General features: G+C 41.3%; 1 pseudogene; it reads right to left on the bottom strand.

Moving 5' to 3' along the window:
- Positions 1 to 23,578, bottom strand: part of LOC124274688 — a 28,357-nt pseudogene that overhangs the window by 3,803 nt on the left and 976 nt on the right.

Genomic DNA, 23,578 nt, shown 5'->3' with positions numbered 1-23,578 from the left:
ATGCTTTACGACCTCCACTAATAGCTGTGGGGACTGAGGATCTCCTTCGGAGGGCACAAATAAAAATCTTTAAAGATTTCACATTCTGTGTAAACAGAAGGAGGTTTCCACAGGCACCAACAAACTTTTTGAACAGAGCGTTTACCTCCTTCCTACTGTAACAAGTACTACTGATGTCACTTGCACTAGCCTGCTCTTCTGTCCTAAGTGGCAACCGGAATAAAGTGCCATTGCAGATTACTTCCCTATTGAAGTCACAACCAAACACACCCTGGAATGGTTTCAATTGATTTCTCATTGTAGCTTTGTTTCTGGCACTTTTCACATTTGCTCTCAACCCTTGTTTTCCTAAGTATGAGCCATGTGGGTCCAAAATCACCATAGTATTTCCACTGATGAAACTTGGAACATCTGTAAGATTGAACACGGAGCTAAACCCTAACCCATATTTCCCTATTGTGGAAGTATCTGCATCTTTTGTGGCACCACCTAACTTTATGAAATTCTTAAAATCTGTCTCCTTAAATGTACCATTGTTAAAAGACCAGAGTGCAGGTCCTTGTAATGAAGCCATTTCCTTTTGATAAGAGAAGTTCTTGCATCCCAATTTTGCCTCTCGTCATAAAGAAAACATACTTCTGTTGCTCCAGCATCATCTGCATTTTGAATCATTTCCTTTGGAATAGACAATCCATCAACATATGCAGTCAGTATAGAACTCAGTCGTGTTGGCAATGATTCTGACTGATGATAATCATAGTCTCTATCATCTGAAATATTGACTCCAAGCATTTGTGCAGTTGTTTTGGAAATAGACTGATGAAGATAGTGAACATTACACTCACCATCCTCTGACTCAGTCTCCTCATTCAGCCAGTCACTGTATGTACACTCATTGACACACAATAGAGTCAGGCGTGATTTGTCCATTTGATGGATAGGAAGAAGGAGATTTTCAAGCATTACTTGTTCTTTTGACAAACTGTTGACAATTTGTAGAACAATGGGTAAATCTTTCTGAACTTCCAATTGTATGGTGGAAATATCTTCTCTGAAGTCACCTTCACTGTATGAGTCATGTTTTGATTTGATGTTTTGGAGAACCCCTGTCAGTAACTGTGGTGTAAGTTCCTGGTTACATCCAAATGCCAGCATCAAACTGCGCCATTGATGAAGCATGGATGGAAGAGCAAATAGGTAAGGTTTTAAATCAATGCCTACAATCTTCTGATCTATGAATACTGCTGAAGGATGCTTAAACCCTTCATCTATGTCTACCCATACTGAGGGGAATCCACTCAGTGCTTGAATGTGTTCCATGCTCAACCTCTCTGATGACAAATGCTTGTAGACATTGTGCAACATGGTCATGTACAAGTGATGTCCTACACAATGGTATGATGCTGAGAGATTCTGTAAATGTTTAATGACAGCAATAACTGAAGGAGGAACATTCAATCCAAATAGTATTTCCACTGCCTCTGCCATTTCTTCAGCTACACTTGTGACTGATCCTACTACATGTACATATTTAGAACTGCAGGTATTGTTTGATGTTCCAAGCATCATAATTTCCCCTTGAAACTGAAGTAGACTTGGATAGAAATCTGGCTTCTGTGAAATACATGGGATGCACTGAATTCCCTGTAATTCAGATAGAGAATCCTGGTCATAGTTCTTTACATGATGAGTGAGAAATGTAACAAGAGCTCTTGCTTTGGACAATGCAGTCTGTTTACTGGAAGTATTCAAACTCTGAATGAGGTTTGCCGTTATCAAAAGTTCTGCAGATGTCACATCTTCTTCCCCTCGTAACCCCAACAGTGTTAGGCCTGCCTTCAGCTGACTGGTTCTGACATGTCTTGAGTGGGGGAATTTGTCCTCCTCTTGGAATAGCTGTGTCAAAAGTGATGATGTGGGGTCAAACAGCTGGCATGCTTTGAAATATGTTGATCCATTTTGAGATGTAAGAAATTTCACTCTCCTTGCAAGTTTTGCAACTATGTCATGTTCAAGCAGATAAGAGCAGGACAATATTAAGAACTCCATCAGTTTAAGAGAATCCTTGTCAGCCTTTGCCATATGCTTTCCTTCAATCATGTGCTGTAAAGTGAGTATGACAGCTGCATCCAGTTCCTTTTGTGATGCCCCTAGCGACACAAGCTAGTGACCTTACAGCTCTGGAGGTAGATACTAGATAAACCTCAGGGTAAGGGAATAGGAAATGGAGGTTCCACAACAGGTGCAAGAGTGTCCACATCTTCTAAACACTTGGGTGACCCATCTGTTGCCATGAACATCTGAAGACTTCTCAAAATATGCACTGACTTTGTGAAGCATGTTGTAGCTTCTCCCCAAAAGTGAGTAAAGCTTTCTCTTTCCTCATGGGTTGCCTGAGTGTTGAATTGACTGATCTTCTCCTGTATATTGTCATCCTCTGCCACAACATCTAGTACTTTCAAGACACCAGCATGGGTTGGGTACTGTATTATCACGCCAACAATACCGTTGGGTGTAATTTCTGTAATGTGTTTTAACACTACAATGCTTAACCTCCTCAGGCAATCAACCATGTGCCTGGAAAGGGAATTGACACCATCTACCATCTCAACGATTAGTGGCTTTTGTAGATCATGCAGACGTGTTTTACCTTGCTCTTCCAAGTCTGGAATAAGAGGCAGTGTACCAAATGTCTGGCCCAGCTGGTCATAGGAATAGTTGTTGTCAATGTAAGTCCACACTCCCTCAACCAACAGTCATCAACAGGTTCATGTAGATATTTGGGATTGTTTGCAATGAAATGTTGTGAAATACATCTCTGCAGTAGCCTTTGGAAATATGTCCCTGGTAATGAGACCCACGTTGAAAAGATCTGGAACGAAGATGGAATGCAATTATACACTCAAATACCACCAAATGGTTACAGATAGAGTCACAGAGGTATTTCAAAGTGTTTGTCACAGAATTCAAACCAATTTTAATCTAGAGATCATGAGTAACTTTAAAGTAATAAACATAATCTGTTATCTATTGTTGTGATTATACAAACACTGTTGGAATCATTATTGTTTGCTTTACTTGATTTTACCTTCTATGTAGTAAGTAGGTCATGAACACTGACCTTGTCATGACATCATTCAAAGAACTGCCTGAATCTCTAATGTTTATGAAAACATTATGCCACAATAATATGGACCACTAGATGTTATCATCAAGGTCTTTGTCTGTTAATTACTTGAAGGCAAAAAATGCTATAAAGATTCCTGAAATAGTTCCTGATTTAACACTAGATTAGTTTAATCATATACCTCGATTTTCTTCACTTTGTAAGATATGGCCAAGTTCAGGGGATGCCTCGATGTCCACTAGGCTGGCTTCAAGGCCAGGAAGCAAACACTCTGAAGCTTTTACATCTTGCCAGACGTAAACATCCTCCTTTCCAATTTCTGTGAAACATCCATCCATTGTAGGTAAAAGGTGTAATCCAGGTAAGAAGTCCAGATGCCCACCAGATATTATATACCTAAGCAAAATCCTCTTTTGAAGCAGGGACAGTTGTTTTATGTAGCAGTCATTGGATTTCAGGAGTGAGCATACCTGTTCAGTAGAAACCATTGTTATGGATGTGTGCATTGTGCTCTCCAATAATGCCAAAACATCTCCAGGCAAATCAACTATGTCTTCATTGCACCAAAGAAAAATCTTCTTGATAACTTCTTTGACATCAGTGGCCATGTTGGAATCCAGAAGAATGGCACATTGAACTGTTATCCAACATCCACCAGAATTTTCAGTAAACAAAAATGGTATGTTTTGCAGTTCTCTTAAAACTTCATCCACCATTGGTTTCCAATGTACACAAACATTTTCTTGCTTTGGAACCAAGGAATACACTTGCTTTATTTGGTCATCAGGGTTCTGTTCTTGTTGAGAATGTTGTATCAACTCATTCAGAATGTTACAGTAAGCCATTGGAAGCACTTCACTCACGAGACACTTGTTCCACTCAATAGCTTTATCTGTGTGTGACTGATTCTGCATCTGATCTGCTGTGGGCCACTTGACATGTCTTCGATTCTGACTCAAGGCAAAGAAGCCATTGACATGAACCTGCAGACCTGTGGGACTGTGACTCTGCAGGGGAAGTGGGAGAAAGCAGAACACATGACCTTCACACTGTTGACCGACGGGAACCGCCACGCCCACATATGGAAAACGCGACATTTCCTTGCAGAGGCTACTAAAGTTGTGAGACATATCTCTGATTTTGTACACATTGTTAATAATCCATGCTTGGCTGATGTTTTTAGAGTTGATCAAATCTTCAGTTTCTATTACAACATGAAGTCTGTTTTCCATGGATGGGGACATCAATTCCAAATCAATGAGCTGCACTTTTGAGGCAAAATCTCTCCGTTGATGTTTGACAGATGTTAAACAGCTATTAGAAAGCTGTACACAGAAAGCACGAATCTTCTCATCTGTAGCTGCATGAGTCTGGAATAACTGGACTTTGTGAATTGAATTAAGAAAAAGTAGTGTCACTGGGGCCTCCGATTTGAAAGCTTGAAATAGGTCCATGACTTTCTCTTTTGTGTACAAATTTCCAGAAAGGTTTGATGCTTGAATTCTCAGGGGAAACCAAAAAAGAGTGCCATTATAACCATCTGTCAAAGACTTGTCTGAGAACCCAAATGTACCACACAGGACCAGAGTTAAAATACTCTTCACTCTATCAGACAGATTCCGTAACTTTTTGGAGAAACACACTTTATGTGCCACTTGTTCTGGATTGATGAAGAGGATTTGATCACCGCTGATGATGCATGGGTAATCTGAAAAGTACAGCACAAGTTTTAGAAAGATAATATCAGTCAAGGTCTGGACTTTGATGACAGTGATTATTCATGTCATCAACATGTTATCAGTTAATTCTTTGATTGAAGTCTTTTGCAACTCAACTGGCTATACCTCTCTTGCTGCACTGTCACATGCATATTACCTAAGATATTATACAGACACCACCATCTAGATTGGATAACACAAGACAGGAAAATGACAAATAGGAACCACTAATTGCTATATACAGGCAGCATTAAATAATACCCTTGACACCTTCAGAGGCAGGGTTGATCAATATTGAGTTATTTGGCACAGTCTAGATAATCCAAGTTCTGTCAGCACTAAATAATTCCCTTGACGCCTTCAGAGGCAGGGTTGATCTATATTGAGTTATTTGGCACAGTCTAGATAATCCCAGTTCTGCCAGCACTAAATAATACCCTTGACTTCAGAGGCAGGTTATTTGGCACAGTCTAGATAATCCCAGTTCTGTCAGCACTAAATAATACCCTTGACGCCTTCAGAGGCAGGGTTGATCTATATTGAGTTATTTGGCACAGTCTAGATAATCCCAGTTCTGTCAGCACTAAATAATGCCCTTGACACCTTCAGAGGCAGGGATCTATATTGAGTTATTTGGCACAGTCTAGATAATCCCAGTTCTGCCAGCACTAAATAATACCCTTGATGCCTTCAGAGGCAGGGTTGATCTATATTGAGTTATTTGGCACAGTCTAGATAATCCAAGTTCTGTCAGCACTAAATAATGCCCTTGACACCTTCAGAGGCAGGGTTGATCTATATTGAGTTATTTGGCACAGTCTAGATAATCCCAGTTCTGCCAGCACTAAATAATACCCTTGACGCCTTCAGAGGCAGGGTTGATCTATATTGAGTTATTTGGCACAGTCTAGATAATCCCAGTTCTGTCAGCACTAAATAATACCCTTGATGCCTTCAGAGGCAGGGTTGATCTATATTGTGTTATTTGGCACAGTCTAGATAATCCCAGTTCTGCCAGCACTAAATAATACCCTTCAGACTATATTGCCTTCAGAGGCAGGGGGTTGATCTATATTGAGTTATTTGGCACAGTCTAGATAATCCCAGTTCTGCCAGCACTAAATAATACCCTTGACGCCTTCAGAGGCAGGGTTGATCTATATTGAGTTATTTGGCACAGTCTAGATAATCCCAGTTCTGCCAGCACTAAATAATGCCCTTGACGCCTTCAGAGGCAGGGTTGATCTATATTGAGTTATTTGGCACAGTCTAGATAATCCCAGTTCTGCCAGCACTAAATAATGCCCTTGACGCCTTCAGAGGCAGGGTTGATCTATATTGAGTTATTTGGCACAGTCTAGATAATCCCAGTTCTGCCAGCACTAAATAATACCCTTGACGCCTTCAGAGGCAGGGTTGATCTATATTGAGTTATTTGGCACAGTCTAGATAATCCCAGTTCTGTCAGCACTAAATAATACCCTTGACGCCTTCAGAGGCAGGGTTGATCTATATTGAGTTATTTGGCACAGTCTAGATAATCCCAGTTCTGCCAGCACTAAATAATGCCCTTGACACCTTCAGAGGCAGGGTTGATCTATATTGAGTTATTTGGCACAGTCTAGATAATCCCAGTTCTGCCAGCACTAAATAATTTGGCCCTTGACGCTTTCAGAGGCAGGGTTGATCTATATTGAGTTATTTGGCACAGTCTAGATAATCCCAGTTCTGCTAGCACTAAATAATGCCCTTTTGACGCCTTCAGAGGCAGGGTTGACTATATTGAGTTATTTGGCCTTCAGAGGCAGGGTTGATCTATATTGAGTTATTTGGCACAGTCTAGATAATCCCAGTTCTGTCAGCACTAAATAATCTAGATAATCCCTTGAGCACTAAATAATGCCCTTGACGCCTTCAGAGGCAGGGTTGATCTATATTGAGTTATTTGGCACAGTCTAGATAATCCCAGTTCTGTCAGCACTAAATAATGCCCTTGACACCTTCAGAGGCAGGGTTGATCTATATTGAGTTATTTGGCACAGTCTAGATAATCCCAGTTCTGTCAGCACTAAATAATGCCCTTGACACCTTCAGAGGCAGGGTTGATCTATATTGAGTTATTTGGCACAGTCTAGATAATCCCAGTTCTGCCAGCACTAAATAATACCCTTGACGCCTTCAGAGGCAGGGTTGATCTATATTGAGTTATTTGGCACAGTCTAGATAATCCCAGTTCTGCCAGCACTAAATAATGCCCTTGACGCCTTCAGAGGCAGGGTTGATCTATATTGAGTTATTTGGCACAGTCTAGATAATCCCAGTTCTGCCAGCACTAAATAATACCCTTTGACGCCTTCAGAGGCAGGGTTGATCTATATTGAGTTATTTGGCACAGTCTAGATAATCCCAGTTCTGTCAGCACTAAATAATGCCCTTGACGCCTTCAGAGGCAGGGTTGATCTATATTGAGTTATTTGGCACAGTCTAGATAATCCCAGTTCTGTCAGCACTAAATAATACCCCCCTTGACACCTTCAGAGGCAGGGTTGATCTATATTGAGTTATTTGGCACAGTCTAGATAATCAGTCTGCCAGCACTATAATCCCTTGTTCAGAGGCAGGGTTGATCTATATTGAGTTATTTGGCACAGTCTAGATAATCCCAGTTCTGCCAGCACTAAATAATACCCTTGACGCCTTCAGAGGCAGGGTTGATCTATATTGAGTTATTTGGCACAGTCTAGATAATCCCAGTTCTGCCAGCACTAAATAATACCCTTGACGCCTTCAGAGGCAGGGTTGATCTATATTGAGTTATTTGGCACAGTCTAGATAATCCCAGTTCTGCCAGCACTAAATAATGCCCTTGACGCCTTCAGAGGCAGGGTTGATCTATATTGAGTTATTTGGCACAGTCTAGATAATCCCAGTTCTGCCAGCACTAAATAATACCCTTGACGCCTTCAGAGGCAGGGTTGATCTATATTGAGTTATTTGGCACAGTCTAGATAATCCCAGTTCTGCCAGCACTAAATAATACCCTTTGACGCTTCAGAGGCAGGGTTGATCTATATTGAGTTATTTGGCACAGTCTAGATAATCCCATTTCTGCCAGCACTAAATAATACCCTTGACGCTTTCAGAGGCAGGGTTGATCTATATTGAGTTATTTGGCACAGTCTAGATAATCCCAGTTCTGCCAGCACTAAATAATACCCTTGACGCCTTCAGAGGCAGGGTTGATCTATATTGAGTTATTTGGCACAGTCTAGATAATCCCAGTTCTGCTAGCACTAAATAATGCCCTTGACGCCTTCAGAGGCAGGGTTGATCTATATTGAGTTATTTGGCACAGTCTAGATAATCCCTGTTCTGTCAGCACTAAATAATGCCTATAATAAAGTCATCAACTGAGCATCATGTGAATGACGAGAAATGCAAGTGAAGGGCTCATACAGTAAAACATGGATGACTAGAAAGAAGTTGTAATTATATGCAATTTCCCTGAAAATTTAAGGGTCCTTGCTGTTTGGAAAATATTAAATGACTTTAACAGTTTTACAAAAAAATAATATGTAAATGTAATTACTGTGTACTTAAGTACATAATTGTACATACACATTTCCACACGTGAATGAATTTGCAAGAAGAAAGGTTTTGGTTGGCGTAATCTGATCAAGTATGTATTCTGTAAATATAAGGGTTGGGTAATGGGATATACTCAGCATAGGATAAAAATAATATTTTTACAGTCTAAACCGGCACCCCACGGGGCCGAAATAAAATGCCGGTTTAGACAGGGTGGCGGCATTAGACAGTGACGATCATTTTCCAACATGGCTGATATTCACACTTGTCAATCTCTTTATTTCTATAATGCCTTTGATCTTTTGTAATTGTGCAACAAATTAACACAATGTTGATGACAGATAATTATTCTTTATTCAGCACTAAACAACCTTGTGCAAACTGAAGAGCCTTTTCTTGCAGAATGGGATCAGAGATAGGTAAATATTTGCAAACAACTCTCTTATACCAACCTGTAATATGGAATACTGATTTGAAACCAAGTCCAAATTGTCCGATTTTCTGAGGTTCATCCTTGAGGCTAGTATACAACATACTGACACCAGTCCAATCCTTCTTTGTGAATAAAGCATCATTGTAGACACACAACGCAGGAGCCTGCCAAAATATTGATCAATATAACTGAACAATTTGATGAAGTCATGAATACACACTGATAGCACTGAACTTATTGTCCATGTGACACATGAATGAATATGAACAAACAGCTCTCAACATTTATAAAATTGGAAATCCCAATGACAAGGAATATCAAGAGTGGTAAGTATTGATAGCTACTTAAGCCATTGTATCCTGGTTGTCGGTATTGAAAGAATTGAATTACTTCACACCCGATTTAACCACTGAGAAGAGTCTAATCATGCGATATTACTATCTGAATACCTGCAAGGATTTCAGAAACGCGTTCTGTTTCAGTTCCTTGGCATCTATATCAGGTTGAATAGTCCTTCCATCATACAAGATGTCAACAACTTCGGCTCCTGCATCCTCAGCATTCTGTATCAGCTCCTGCAATTTGTTACACAACAACAGTTTCATTATAAACATAGTCATGAAGTACATGTATATCATAAAGACAGCATTATTCAGTAAAAGCCCATAAAACCAGTTCTGTTGGGTTGCATGAATCATGCACACCAGTGAAGTAATCAATTAAGTTTCTCTTAGCTGTTGGACTATTACAATGATGAATGTCTTTTGGGGTATAAAAATATCATTTATACTTATCCTGACTCATACTAATTGCTTATCTCTTCTCTTCTTCCCAAGAATAGAAAAACATCTCACCCAAATTAAAACCATGAATTGGTCGGTCCATCAGAGGCACATGACAAGCCAGTGAACTCGTCACTCTAGTTATGTTATATGTCATGTCTAGTGATGTCCTAGGAAGACTTGATAACATAAAACTGTTGTGGGAGACCATCACTTTACTCCATGTTAGTTTTGGCCTACACGGACGCATGTTGCCCATGGACCAGTCATTGTGCACAGCCTCTTAGGGAGTAATCATTATGCAACATCTCCCTTTCTTTAGAAAAGTAAAGACAGCAATTAACACACTAACCCAGCAAACAATTTAAACAATGCTAAAACAGGTTAAAATGAACAAAATTAAAGTCTATCTCTTATTCTTGAGAAATTAAAAGTCTTTTCTCCTTCTGACAAGCAGGACCACACGTCATATCTTCCTCCCTTTTTGCTTTTTTTTTTTTTTAAGGCACAAAGTCCCTGTATCGGGGTGGTGGTCTGACCACCCTGCCTCTCCTCAGTCTGATCTCATGACCAGGTGCTGTGCCATGAACAGAACTGGCCATGATCCTAGTTACTTTAGGAGTGTTCACAGGAGTGTTAAAACTTTTCACAGGAGTTTTCACAGGGGTTTTCACAGGAGTGTTATCAGGAGAGTTCACAGTTGACTGAACCTCTTTCATTGACCTTTCATCCATTTTCTGCTCTTCCAAATCCATTTCCACATCTTTAGTCTCAGGGGCAGCCTCTTGAGATTTTCTTAGATGGCATCTATTTCTCGAAAGAGATCTTCCATCTTCTGTACGTATGTCATACGATTGTACATCCACTTGCTGTTCTACGACAGCTTTCTTCCATTTCTTTTTGTCATGACTGAATGGCTTCACCCGAACTACATCTCCATCTCTCAGTTCTGAAAGTTCAGCTGCACCGCGATTGTAGTAGTAAGCTTGTTTGGACCTCTTGCTGGAAAGTGCGGCAGGGATGTTTTCAATAGTTTTCGGCTGCAGCAATCGACTTTACGTTGCTAGCTTCATTCTCGTTCTGCGCCCAAACAACCTTTGAACTGGCGAGCTGCCTACACCGTCAGTTGGCACATTTCTCAAGTCCAATAGGCCCAGAAAGGGGTCTGACTGTGCATGCTGAGACTTACTCATGAGTCTCTTGACGATCTTCACAGCACTCTCCACTTTCCAATTCGACTGTGGGTACCAGTGGGAGATGAAGTGATAAGATCAAACTCATACTCAGTTGCAAATGTATGGAAAGCTTCAGAACTAAAGGGAGGTCCGTTGTCTGACACAATCTGATTGGGAAGTCCATCCCTCGCCAAATGGGATTTCAACCTTTTAATGATTTCAGGTGCCCTTTTATCATGCAGTCTGTCAACCTCAAATTAGTCTGAGTAGTAGTCAACAGTGATCAAAAAATCTTTTTGATCAAACTCAAAAAGATCACACCCTAGTTTCTCCCATGGACGACTAGGTATTTCATGACTGACAAATGGCCCTCCTCTTTGATCCTGTTGCAGCATATTGCAAGTATCACACTTGCTGATGAAATCTGTGAGGTCAGCGGCCATATTGGGCCAATACACAGACTCTCTGGCTCTTCTGAAACAACCTTGTATCCCCAAGTGACTGTAGTGAATTCTTTCCATGATGCCAGGGTGGATACTGACTGGCACAACAACACGTTCACCCTTGAACACTATGCCATTTTGAACAGAGAGCTCATCGCGAAAGGGGAAAAAGACCCTGGCACACCATGGCACATCATCTGACGACGTTGGCCAGCCGGCCTGAATCAGATCCTTCAGTATCATCATTGATTTGTCTTCCACAGTTGCTTTTTGTAACTGGTCAATTCGTTCCTCAGATATTGGCACATACTCAACCATGATGATGGATTCAACGTCAAGCGCTGTCTGACATCGAACATCAGCAGCAAACACATCTCCGTCATCGGTCTCAGTATGTTTCACATGTGGAAGATATGCTCTACTCAGAGCGTCAGCAAAGAACATTTGAGATCCCCTCTTGTAGATGACCTCAAAACACTTCTGACAGCATGTTATGTTATATGTCATGCCTGGTGATGTCCTAGGAAGACTCGATAACATAAAACTGTGGTGGGAGACAATCACTCCATGTTGGTTTTGCCCTACACGGACGCACGTTGCCCATGGACCAGTCGTTGTGCACAGACTCTTAGGGAGTAATCATTATGCAACAACTCTCTCATTTGCATATCCCAATCAGTCTGTATCTGAAACTGGATAGCGGTGGTGGCTGGGCGAGCGCTCTAGCATATGAGTCAGGATAAGTGTAAATGATGTCCGCCATGATGTTGCTGGAATATTGCTTAAAGCGGCGTAAAACCAAACTCAGTCAGTCAGTAAATGATGTTTTTATTAAAATAAATACATATTTTACCTCATCCTGACTAATTGCTTGAATCCCGCAGTTGGCGGTGGGATCCACTGTTTGTGAGATTCAGAATGACCATCCGTTCTACTTGCCCCAAACGTTTTTCTGTATACTTCTGGACATACCTTTTTCCTTCTTCCATTGGGCAACCACCTCCAAACTTGTGAGAGAAAGAATGAATCATTTTGATTCTGTGGATTTGGTAAGCACACTTAGAACTAGATTCCAGCTTGCTTACCTACGATTAACTTTTTCAGAGAATGATCCATAATCTTACATGGATCATCCTCAGTAGCGAAGTGATAATGATTTGCAAACACTCTGTCCGACTGAAAGAAACATCCTTCCATGATGGTATGGATAGAGCAGTTGCCATGTATTGATAGTGTGTGAGTGGGATGAAGAGACGCCTTAGTGTCTGGCTTCCAGTGCTCATTATATGCTCACGTCTATAGATGCATTGGGCTCTAACCAGATAGAGTAATAAATCCTCTAACCAGATAGTGTAATAAATCCTCTAACCAGATAGAGTAATAAATCCTCCTCATCTCTGTTGCCAAGTACTAAAGATAATGGTGGGATATGAAACTGAGGGTCTGGCTGACCTGGCAATTTATTTGGGGCAATAAAATCCAAACAAGACCAAGGTGCACTGATACATTTGGTACATTATCAAATCTGGTACGACTGAAATCTATGGCATGGATTCTGGCTGCTGTAGCTAGGCCCAGTGCTTTCTGCATCAAATGTTCGGATCAAGCTTAGCTGGTTAGAGTGTTAATATTCAAGGCCGCCTGCTGGCAACCCTTTAGTCCTCGCAAGTTGGTCAAATGTCTTCCATTTATCATAATACCAGCTTCTAATGGATCTGTGTAGAACTGGCAAAAGCTTCATGCCGTAAATTAGCCTGAACTTCTCTGAAGAATTTGTTTTGGGTCCAAGGAAGATTGATGAATAATATCCCAGATCTAGTGCCTGTTGAGGTATAATCTCTAAAGTGTAATGCTTCTGTTAAGTGTGGCAGTAGTGTTTTGCATAATTTATTTGATGAAGCCATTCCTGCAAACACCCTGATGAAGCCATTCCTTAAAGTGTTCGTAACGAACACATCGTCCAGAAGTTCTAGTCTGGCCGATACTTTTGTAGTCTTCCTCCTATTGCTGAATGTTACACTTGAGCAGTTGGCATTTTATGCCCCCAGTTGTTTAAGTGTCGCATTCAGCAATAGGAGGAAGACTACAAAAGTATCGTCCCGTCTGAACTTCTGGATGATGTTTTCATAACGAAGAACTAGGGGTGGAAAATCCCAGTTGCTCAAGTGTGCCCCTTCACCTTTAGGACCTAACACACCGTTCCCGCCACAGAAGGATTGGTCCCTCAGTTGGATGTACGGCTTCCGAAAGGGCTGCTTCTTGCCGGAATATCTCTTATCCTTTGCCTTTTGGATGCTAGAGAATCTTCTCTTGAAGGAGGATATCTGAGAAGACTGTCTAAAGATGGAATTCTATGATGACTTAAAGTGCGATTACACAATGCCATTTAGAAAGTGGTCAAATGTAACATATGTTATATTTGGGATTACACTTTCTTAGTAAAGTACAAATTCTAGTACTTTTTGAGTTGAGCCCCATTCGGGTTTCAAACTCACACCCTCAGAGTCAGGCACCTAATTGCCAGCACACAAAGTCAGCTGCCTAACCCACTCAGCTACCGTGACTTCCACAAAAATGAAAGTCGGACAACTGGTAGTCTAGACTGCGGACTTTGTGTACCCCTCTGATGAGTGTTAACTGGCACGGCTCCCACGGCTGAAAGCTATGATTACACAATGCCATTTAGAAAGTGGTCAAATGTAACATATGTTATATTTGGGATTACACCTTCTTAGTAAAGTACAAATTCTAGTACTTTTTTAGTTGAGCCCCATCCGGGATTCGAAATTGAGAAGTAGACAAATGTTGAGAGTTGTGTTGACACATCTTTATGTTGAGGTGTAGATGATGCCAATGGTGGAGGATTCATAGAGCTCTGTTGCTGCATGGCAAGAATCACTTATTGAGTGGTGTTGGCAACAAAGTCGTTTGCTGGTGAAGGTAGATTAGTCTGTTGAACTTGGCTCAGACATGCCAGGTGTGCAAAGAGTCGTGATTGCGGTATAGTTGCCTGCATATACAATTAGGGCTGTGTGAAGCCCTGGACCTGCTGGAGACTCTGGTCCGGGATGGAGGGTTATCATTCACTTGAGCAGGTCCAACAACACCAGGAGTTGCGGAGAGGTCGAGGGCTTCATGCAGGTGCCGAATTTGTGTGACGTAGTAGTCAATTTCTCTGACCTTCTTGCACATGACATCTTTTTCTGTCCCAAAAAAGTGGCTTCTGAGGGCTTCCGGGAGGTGTCAGAAGATGCACCCATCACTTCTTCTTCAGGCTGTGTTTATCAGAGGAATTTACAGTATTCTTAACTATTTCAGCAGGTTGGTTCGTGTCAGTTGATGATGACCTGGACTCACACTGCTTCCTGTCATACTTATTCCCAACAACAAACACGTAATTCTGGAATTGGTCATCCGCAAAGGAAGGGCAGTGTACACATCTCATATCTCTGGAACACGTATGTTGACAGATCTCAGAAAGCCTTATTTATGTCAACAAAAACAAAATCCAACAAGGTCTAAAACTATTTACAAAATATTTAGCCAATAGTAAACAATACAGTATGATGAAGAAAAGTTTGAAGAATATAATCCAAGCACAAGTTTTCAAAAAGGGTTGATTTTTCAAGGATTATGAAGGCACTGTTGATTTTCCTCAACTGTCTCTTTTGGCACGAAAATCAGAGAGCGACGACTTCACTGACTGGTCACATGCTTACAGTGGACTGACTGAGGTTGGGGTTGCGTTCATGTGTGATGTTTTTTCTGTTCTTGGGAAACACAGGCACTAGTTTTCATTACCCTTCGGAAAATGTAATTAGTATGAGACTTGATATACTGTTTGTGGTTCATACTTCTTAGAGATGAGTAATGCTCACATACCAAAATATACATGAAGTTCATTTTCAATAAAAGGTCCAACACAGACTCACCTTGAGTATCTGTCCATCATCAGGGTGCTGGTCCAGCACAGACTCACCTTCCATCATCAGGGTGCTGGTCCAGCACAGACTCACCTTGAGTATCTGTCTGTCATCATCAGGGTACTGGTCCAGCACAGTGTCTGACTCATCAGGGTACTGGTCCAACACCTCACCTTGAGTATCTGTCCATCATCAGGGGTCCAACTGGTCCATCATCAGAGTAATGGTGCACAGAAACTCACCTTGAGTATCTGTCCATCATCAGGTACTGGTCCAACACAGACTCACCTTGAGTATCTGTCCATCATCAGGGTGCTGGTCCAGCACAGACTCAGTCCATCATCAGGGTACTGGTTGAGTATCTGTCCATCATCAGGGTGCTGGTCCAGCACAGACTCACCTTGACCTTGGGTACTGGTCCAGTCACCTTGAGTCTGTCCATCATCAGGGTACTGGTCCAGCACAGACTCACCTTGAGTATCTGTCCATCATCAGGGTGCTGGTCCAACACAGACTCACCTTGAGTATCTGTCCATCATCAGGGTGCTGGTCCAACACAGACTCACCTTGAGTATCATCATCAGGTGCTGGTCCAACACAGACTCACCTTGAGTATCTGTCCATCATCAGGGTACTGGTCCAACACAGACTCACCTTTGAGTATCTGTCCATCATCAGGGTACTGGTCCAGCACAGACTCACCTTGAGTATCTGTCCATCATCAGGGTACTGGTCCAGCACAGACTCACCTTGAGTATCTGTCCATCATCAGGGTACTGGTCCAGCACAGACTCACCTTGAGTATCTGTCCATCATCAGGGTACTGGTCCAGCACAGACTCACCTTGAGTATCTGTCCATCATCAGGGTACTGGTCCAACACAGACTCACCTTGAGTATCTGTCCATCATCAGGGTACTGGTCCAACACAGACTCAGGGTCCATCTCACCAACACAGACTCACCTTTGAGTATCTGTCCATCATCAGGGTACTGGTCCAACACAGACTCACCTTTGAGTATCTGTCCATCATCAGGGTGCTGGTCCAACACAGACTCACCTTGAGTATCTGTCCATCATCAGGGTACTGGTCCAACACAGACTCACCTTGAGTATCTGTCCATCATCAGGGTACTGGTCCAACACAGACTCACCTTGAGTATCTGTCCATCATCAGGGTACTGGTCCAACACAGACTCACCTTGAGTATCTGTCCATCATCAGGGTACTGGTCTGTCCATCAACACACAGACTCACCTTGAGTATCTGTCCATCATCAGGGTCCATCATCAGGGTGGTCCAACACAGACTCACCTTTGAGTATCTGTCCATCATCAGGGTACTGGTCCAGCACAGACTCACCTTGAGTATCTGTCCATCATCAGGGTACTGGTCCAACACAGACTGGTCAACTTTGTATCTGTCATCATCAGGGTACTGGTCCAACACAGACTCACCTTGAGTATCTGTCCATCATCAGGGTACTGGTCCAGCACAGACTCACCTTGAGTATCTGTCCATCATCAGGGTGCTGGTCCAACACACCTTGAGTGTCTGTCCATCATCAGGGTACTGGTCCAACACAGACTCACCTTGAGTATCTGTCCATCATCAGGGTACTGGTCCAGCACAGACTCACCTTGAGTATCTGTCCATCATCAGGGTACTGGTCCAACACAGACTCACCTTGAGTATCTGTCCATCATCAGGGTACTGGTCCAACACAGACTCACCTTGAGTATCTGTCCATCATCAGGGTGCTGGTCCAACACAGACTCACCTTGAGTATCTGTCCATCATCAGGGTACTGGTCCAACACAGACTCACCTTGAGTATCTGTCCATCATCAGGGTACTGGTCCAACACAGACTCACCTTGAGTATCTGTCCATCATCAGGGTACTGGTCCAACACAGACTCACCTTTCACCTTTTGAGTATCTGAGTATCTGTCCATCATCAGGGTACTGGTCTGGTCAACACAGACTCACCTTGAGTATCTGTCCATCATCAGGGTACTGGTCCAACACAGACTCACCTTGAGTATCTGTCCATCATCAGGGTACTGGTCCAACACAGACTCACCTTGAGTATCTGTCCATCATCAGGGTACTGGTCCAACACAGACTCACCTTGAGTATCTGTCCATCATCAGGGTCACCTTGCTGGTCCAATCACAGACTCACCTTGAGTATCTGTCCATCATCAGGGTGCTGGTCCAACACAGACTCACCTTGAGTATCTGTCCATCATCAGGGTACTGGTCCAACACAGACTCACCTTCACCTTGAGTATCTGTCCATCATCAGGGTACTGGTCCAACACAGACTCACCTTGAGTATCTGTCCATCATCAGGGTACTGGTCCAACACAGACTCACCTTGAGTATCTGTCCATCATCAGGGTACTGGTCCAACACAGACTCACCTTGAGTTGTCCATCATCAGGGTACTGGTCCAACACAGACTCACCTTGAGTCTGTCCATCATCAGGTACTGGTCCAACACAGACTCACCTTTGAGTGTCTGTCCATCATCAGGTGTCTGTCCATCATCAGAGTACTGGTCCAACACAGACTCACCTTGAGTATCTGTCCATCATCAGGGTGCTGGTCCAACACAGACTCACCTTGAGTATCTGTCCATCATCAGAGGTCCATCTTGAGTATCTGTCCATCATCAGGGTACAGGTCCAACACAGACTCACCTTGAGTATCTGTCCATCATCAGGGTACTGGTCCAACACAGACTCACCTTGAGTATCTGTCCATCATCAGGGTACTGGTCCAACACAGACTCACCTTGAGTATCTGTCCATCATCAGGGTACTGGTCCAACACAGACTCACCTTGAGTATCTGTCCATCATCAGGGTACTGGTCCAACAATGACCTACCTTGAGTATCATCCATCATCACCTACCATGAGTATCAGGGTCCAACACAGACTATTGGTCCAACATCAGGGTATTGGTCCAAAATGACCTGCAGTTGTTTGACAAGGGTGGGAAGCTCCATGCATCTGTAGCCATCATCTTCTGAATCTGTATGGAAGCACACATATGTGCAGATGAACATTTTCTTTTTAGCTGTGAGCCAAATTGAATTAATAATAAATATTAAATGGTTTGGCAGTGTGAACATTATTATGCACAGATTTCAAACACCAGCCAAACATTTAGTTATTTTACACAGATGTTTTACTTATTTAAATCAGTTCAGCAGATCGTAACCCACCAGTCGATTGTGTATCTTGGTCCATCTTGTTCCAGTTGTCACCACAGTTTTATGCTAAACAATGTCTTGTTGCAAGTTGTTGCTATCTGAAAAATCTTTAAGAGAAACAGCATTCGATTAGGTTCAGATGACAAAGGGATCAGACATCTGTTTCTAGGTTTGTATAAGCCTGAGCTGAGCTGTACTTCCCTTGTAGTCTAAATACTAATAATGCTCAGAAGGAAAGTCCTACTGAAAGGTGAGCCACATAATGCTGAGTCTCTATACTCTCCCTCCAAATGGTTGCCCTATGTGCAGGTGGTGCTCAAGTTTAAGCATCACACCACTTCAGGGACCAGATTATTTACTTCAGAGTCACTGCATCTTCCTATATTGATCAATGTTTCATGATGCAGGATGATAACGGTATACCACATCATGTCATGATTGTGCATGGAACAAAAGAGGAGGAGAAAGAATCGACTATCCACAAATATTGTCAAATAATGACAGCATCTTCCAACTGAATGGCAGGCAATTCCACATCCTTATGATAATAAATAGATCAATGTTTTATTGTGCACAACTGGCAATATCAATACAACCGACTGACTTAGACTGACCGATTGCTACAAGATACAATATATCTTCAATGTTGCTTCTGGGGGGGGTCACTGGTGGACAGAGCCATTAGGTAAAGGTGTATTTTTGACAGTCAGCAGAATGAGAACTGTTGGATACATGTTCAATAACTTTGTCAATGTCAAGGGCATGAAAGTAACGATGAGGGGTGGTAACGTTGAATGTGGATGACAATTTAAAAACCTTCAAGGACTTCCCTTAGGACTATGACGCGCTCTCTTGTAGGAATTCACAGTGGCACAGAAGCAGACCATATTTGGCAATGGGGCCAGCTTTTAAGTACAACTGGACATCATTCACAGTGGTGTTTTGCTTCAGGGGACGTGTACCCTGTTTGATGCGGGAGTGGGTACTATGTAGATCCCGGCTTTCTTCTTGGAGGGCAAGCCATGCAGCTTGACTAGTTTTGCATCTCCCTTGAATGGGTATGAGTGACAAAAGTGGAAAATGAGCCATGGGGCACCTCCAATTCACAAGAATGACCCAAGTATGATCAAATCCGCAGAATTCCATGGATCCAAGGAAAATTCTTATCCCTTGATGATGTCATCAATGGACAGGCGGCAGACAAATGAGTCTTCTGTTTGTTTGCAGGCCTTGTGCTTTGATAGTATTATGCATGGGGAAAGGGCTGGGTAGCCGCAGCAATAGACAAGGCTTAAATGTCACAAGGTAACCAGGTCATCTACTGTCCATGAAGTTTTGTATGGGGGATGATGATGATTTTTATAGAGAAGCAAGTACAATATGAATGACCCCCTAAAATTTATATATAAAGTGACACCACCTCCCCCACCCTACCCCCCAACCCGCATGTCATGAACACATTTTCTCTTCCCCCCACCCCCCTCTTCCCATAATCTTTCAATATGTGTATATACAAAGTTGCTGACAGACCCCAACCACCCCCCCCGGATGTGTGTCAAAATTGATGACCCCCATATACCTCCAAAGAACAAGATGGTGATCACCCCACCCCTCCTAAAATCACCATCACAAACAACAAACCACCACCCCCTCCCCAAAGCCATATATTATGAACGTCTTCATGCTAACTACTTTGGTTTGTATGATTGGTATAAACTGCATCAGCAGAGCAGTTTGGACAAGAATTTTCCACAAACTTTATTGTGACTTTTCAACTTTAAAGGCACAATGTCACGCTTTCTCGACAATATGTTTGTCTATAAAATATATTGGGGTATATGCACTCACTATAGCTTCCTATTGATACAATAAATGACTTACTATCCCTTACGACTTGCCTGAAATTGATAGCTGAAACTTTGAGGCGAACAGCTTCCAAACAGATAACACTTGCCATATAAGGAATGTAAACGATTGCTCTGTACATCGAAAACTGTTTGACGCGCTGTTGTCGGTGTTTGCTGAACTGGCCTCAATACAAGTTACGTTATAGGATATTCGTAAAGAGCGTTCCAAGGGACATAACTCTATGGGGTTCGCTTGAGAAAAAGTTCGGTTGATAGAGGGCGCGAGAGTTTATTTAATGCAACATTGCATTAATTAATTCAAACTTTTTAATTTCATATTGTAATCTTAATACATAATTTTGGGGGGAATAAATAATAAAGTAGCTTCACTGGGGGTTGATAGTTAGTATTAATGAGAGAAATGCAATACTGATTTGTAGAGAAGTGTGGCGTGAAAGTGTGCCTTTAAATCAAAATGTCATAACTGCAACAATGGCAAAAATACTGATTTTGAAAAATCTAGTAAAAAAAAACAGCTATGAAATGGAAAGAGTTGTTAGGCATCACATATATGGCTGTTTACAAGTATATTTGTGCAATAAATGGTCATTCTTCTAAATTGTTTTGATGCATTTATGACTTTTTTAGTTTTTAGCATGAGTGTAAACATTATAACTGAGGCAACAATAGCTCTTATCTCAAACAGTTATCAGAAAACGATAAAATATTGAATTCCTTATGATCCTCCCATAAGTTAAAAGGCTTCAAAGAAATAACTGGTTGTATAATTATAAATAATTTGTCTTGTTTTGGTAATGACATAAAAATTGCGGTAGTGACATGTCGTTTTGGTAATGACACAGAAATTGCGGTAGTGACATTTCGTTTTGGTAATGACACAGAAATTGCGGTAGTGACATGTCGTTTTGGTAATGACACAGAAATTGCAGTAGTGACATGTCGTTTTGGTAATGACACAGAAATTGCGGTAGTGACATGTTGTTTTGGTAATGACATTGACGTATTTAAGAATAAAGTTAAACAATTGCTTTTCCAAGCAATTGACTTGTTATAAAACATTAGATTTATGAACATAAAACATTGAAGCTTAATAATTTATTCTTTGTAACCAGAGTTAGCTACAACAGACAACACACACCAGATCCACAGTAAATTGTTTGGTTCCCAAAGTAGATAACTTGAAATAACTTTGCCTTAAGGATCAATCAAATATCTTTAATGACATTTTCTAACTTGCTTTTACCAATTCAACAAGACAGATATATTATTTATCATGTTTGAGTGTTTTTACCATATTTTAACTATGAAAAATGTTATTTTCTTGTTAATTGAAAAATAATTTAATCTCAACTAACGAAGTAATTTATAAGCACTAACACTGGATTCAGAAAATCATGGCAACTGCTTTTATCATATTGTTATTTTATCAACTTTAATACTACTGTGAGACTAAATGTACAGGTTTGGATGCTTGGAGCATGGCGGTAATGACATTGTGATGCATTTTTTAAAATCCTTGTCCTGTAGTCATGTTCTCTATCCTAGCCCTACAATACAAGATACTTTGTATCATTTAAGACATAACAATGTATTATTTGTTGCATTCTATATGGGATTACTAGTGTTATCACATGTGTAGTAGTGACACGTCATCACCTTCATATTACCACAGTGTTGGTTAGGATAAGGCCATTTTCATTCAAATTTAACTCTCCTGATCTTCCATATACTTATAAGTTCCTTTAAATATATATTTCTGTAAAGTATTCAGAAGATGATAAATCCCTCCGGCCCCTACAAATTTGAAAGAACAAATCAGTTACTTAAAGTCCAACTTGAGGTTTTTAATCCAAATCATTTCCATGGAAATCATGAAAAATGTAAATGCAAAAACCTGTAAATAGCAAAAGGCACAAGTTCAAGGATTGTTTGATACATGTGCCATGTTTTGTTGAAAGATATTGAACGGTTTTCGAGTTGTGCTCCGAAAAAGAAGCCCACCCATCATTTTTGAAACTAATTCCAAAATGTTTTCATGGACACCAAGAAAAAGAAAAATGACAAAAATCTGCAAAAGGCACCACTTCAAGGTCTATTTCATATATCTGCCAACATTTTGGAAAGATATTGAATGGTTTTCGAGTTATGCTCCGGAAACAAAGCCCACCCTCCCTTATAAGTCCAAAATGTTTCCATGGAAACCAAGAAAAATAAAAATGACAAAAAAATCTGTAAATAGCAAAAGGCACCACTTTAGGTTCTGTTTGATATATCTACCAATTTTTGATGAGAAATATTAAACAGTTTTTTAGTTATGCTCCGGAAACAAAATGATTACGGACGGACGGGCGTACAAACAGACGGAGCGTCCACGACATCCCCCGCGTCCATTACATGCCGGGGGGGATACAATGCCGTCCGGTAATTCCGCGCACCTAAGCATCACAGCAACACGGCAACTAACGTCTCTTCTTTTTTGTGGTTTACGTGAATAAACATGCTAGTATGCATCACATTTACCTAGAAATATAAGTTTTATTGACGACTATAAGAATCTAACGTTGCTTATTACCGGCGTTCTGACGAAATCGCTTGCCTTCCGGTAATTCTGCGCAGTACTTGATGAGCATAACATCCAGCTGGAGATCCGAGGTATGGAAGCGTATAAGGGCCAGATTATTTTCAAAAATCACTTCATCAATGTAAGGAAGTGTGTTTCATATTAAATCCAATTATGAATAATGACGAAAACGGTTTAAAAGTCTGAAGAAAACGACGTTTCATACACTGTCAATTTATCTGTCAATTACTGTTATTTACTTAAGTTTAGTGATTAAAAGCCAGTCCCTGGTAGAAATGACCCGATTTCAAGCGTAAATGTGGTGGCAGACGATCTTTACCTTCGATACGGAAGTACGCTATTGCAGCTGCGCAGAACTATCGGACGCGCGGAAATATCTTTTATTTAAGGGGTTAGTATATGCTTAGTACCATATAATATGTATAAATATAAGTAATTTTCAGTAAATTATTTCATGCAATAAAACAGCATATTGCCTTTTTCTGTAGAATGGCCCACCTGATGATTCTCCAAGTAGAAGTTGTTAATGTCAGCTTGACATGGTTTGTGTTGTGTATGTGTTGTGATGTAACCATAGCAGGCTGCCGGGGACCTGCTATTGCACTGAATATGAGCTCCGGTACTTTCCATTGTATACAACAACGGGTCTGCGTGTTTGTAGTGGAGTAACGTTAGCGGGTGCTACACGAGGACCAGAATGGGTTCTGTGAAAAAATGCGTC

This window comes from Haliotis rubra, unplaced genomic scaffold (genome assembly GCF_003918875.1).
Source record: "Haliotis rubra isolate DU_JTF1 unplaced genomic scaffold, ASM391887v1 Scf193, whole genome shotgun sequence".
NCBI lineage: Eukaryota > Metazoa > Mollusca > Gastropoda > Lepetellida > Haliotidae > Haliotis > Haliotis rubra.
Note: the sequence above shows the minus strand (reverse complement) of the source record. Positions and strands in the feature narration are given on the sequence as shown.